This window comes from Pyxicephalus adspersus, chromosome 5 (assembly GCF_032062135.1).
Source record: "Pyxicephalus adspersus chromosome 5, UCB_Pads_2.0, whole genome shotgun sequence".
Taxonomy (NCBI): Eukaryota; Metazoa; Chordata; class Amphibia; order Anura; family Pyxicephalidae; genus Pyxicephalus; species Pyxicephalus adspersus.
In genome coordinates this window covers 27,181,526-27,184,235 of record NC_092862.1, presented here as the reverse complement: position 1 = coordinate 27,184,235, position 2,710 = coordinate 27,181,526, and positions in this window count along the sequence as shown.

Sequence of the window (2,710 nt, the reverse complement as noted above, 5' to 3'; positions counted from 1 at the left end):
GTAGGAGTCGTTCGTATGTCGGATGTCCTTAACTCGGAGACTACCTGTATACCAGCAATCAATCACATGTTGCCATCAGGGGAGTCACAAACATAAAATGTCACACAATAATAACTTGCACGAAAAGTATGGGAACTCCATAGGTTGCATTTGCATTTTTTGATCTTCTGGTATTTTTCTTGCATCTAAAAATGATGTTTGTTTCCATATTAAAGGGAAAAAGATTATAAACTGATACTTTTCCATTAAAGGAAGCAACCTTAGTGTTATCTAAATTACTTGTTAGATACAAAATGTTTACATTTATTATAAGGAGAAATACAGTCAGCAATGTCCTCATTCTGATAATGCTAATTGTGTGGCTGTGTCTGGCTTTTAGAAAGGAAGAAAGTGAAAAATTAAGTATTCTAAATGAAGACTTACAGTGTTGTCCCTTTTAATAAATTGTTTTCTCCAGGAAAGTAAGCTCTCTAGAACAGCTCACTCACTATGTACACTTAGCTTTCTCTTCTTCTGGGAAGGGCTAATTACTTATGTGCTGACCTATATTCTCCATCCCTCACCTCCCTACATAACGTTTTAGGTAACAGTTGGGAGGGCAGTTTGCTTGGATGTCCATCAAACGTCTGTATACGGCTTTAGGAAGTACTAAAGCCATAGCATTATCATGGCAGCCATAATACAAGCATAGGTCAGTAATGACAGCCTAAATAGTTGTTTAAGGAGCAGTTGGGAGGGAAGATTAGGGGAATACTACAAAGTTGAAACTTAAATGGGCACAGTATTCTGGGGTTGCTGACATCACATCCAAACTGGTGGTTCCCAGCAAAAGTCTTTTGGACTTTTGGATATCTACACAATGGAGACTTTTACAGGCAAATAATAAGCATGAAATATGTTTAATGCACAAACATTCTTAAGGGAAGATTGTAGTTGAAGTACAGTAAATGGTCTGGTAGTAACGTCTCTTTAATTAATTGTGAGTCAAAGAGGCAGACAGCAAACTATGGGAATTCCTTATCCCTATTCTTGGCCTGGAAGAGTGGATACATTCAATGGATGATTCTCACCCAAAGAGAACCATCATGCTTTTCTCAAGTGGTCCCTTGACCACTAGGATTGAATATCAAACATCATTTCCAGGGACAATGCTCTGATGTCCATCAGACACCTCTTTAGGACAGTGTGCCGCTCAAAGAGGAAGAAACTTCCCCCAGTGTGACGTCATGATGACAGAACCCGCCCAGAGACACAACCTACCCACCGCCCTAAGCCTGTGATCCATATAAGGGACATGGTCAACAGCTCTGGCCGGTGCGCATTGGCCAGAGCAACGGGCCACCAACATTTTCTCATGGACCACCAGTGGTCCACAAACCACCAGTTGGTGACCTCTGCTTTAGGAAGTACTAAAACCAAAGAATTAGCATGGCAGCCATGGAACAAGCATTTATCAGAGGGAGAAGTCAGTAATACCAGCCCATATAGTTCTTTAATGATAAATGTTCTAATCTCCTACCACTTTCATCCATGAAATTGTAAAAGAACCAGTAAGCCGCAAACATAAGTTTTCCTTTCCAAATGACAGTCATTTTTACTACTTAAGTGTAACTGTGCTTTAAACATTTATCCAGGAATATTAGTTTTATTTTTAGGAAATGATCAGTGTGTGTGTTTGTGTAGGTGGTGGTAGGGAGTTATATAAATATATATATAGCTATATTTCATAACCTAATTGAGTCACTTGCGTGAAATTCTTACAGTGAGACATTTTAGACTGACCCATATTTTTTTGTGGCTGGTCTAAGATTAAGATGAAGGAAGACTAAATATCCCTAAACTTTTGTTAGCTTGGACCTCATTCTACACTGTGTACAGTATACTGGTGTTTATTGTTATTCTGTGACTAATGACACACACACGTTCAGTTGTTCCCCACTGTGTGTGCATCTGTCAGCAAGGGATTTACACAGATAAGCTGGGTCACTAGTGCCAACATTTTACACACCTTTGTCACCAGTTTAATAAATAGTCTAGTAAAAATGATATATGTTAGTCCAGACAATTTCATGTTGTGCACATTCATAAACTTTTCAAAAATCTTTCCTCTACTGTAAATGTCATTACTTCCCCTATGAAATGGAGGATACATTCTTCCCGTGAGCTATGAAATGAGGACCCTTTGTGCAACTGGATCTTTGGAGTGTAAATTTTATGAACAGGTTTTGTGTATATAAATATAAAAAAAGAGGTATAGTTCCTGCTTGCAGGTGTGTCCTGTTATGTATAGAGGGAATACTTCAGATTATATTGATAGCATTCCAAATTCCCTACACAAGTGATAACAATATAAAATATATGTTTAATCTAACAAGTCTCTACTTTATGTCCTCTAATTTCTGATTTCCTCAATTTGCATTTTATTGAGCTTCACAGTTATGGTATGTTCAGATGTGTGGTTAAGTACACAGAATTTACCACCCCGAGATCTTTGCAAACACAGGTGCATTCAATTGCAAAAGCCTAGCAGAATGCAAGTGGCATCAATTTGAGTCTATAGAGGTGGCAAGGGGGCAAACTGAAAGATTAAAGCATTATAAAAATGTACAATAACGCTGGGACCACCAACCACTTGCTATAAGAAACTCCCAATTCCATCCAACGTTAACTATTTTTTGCAAGATGTTTTGAGCAGTTAGGACCTGCCATA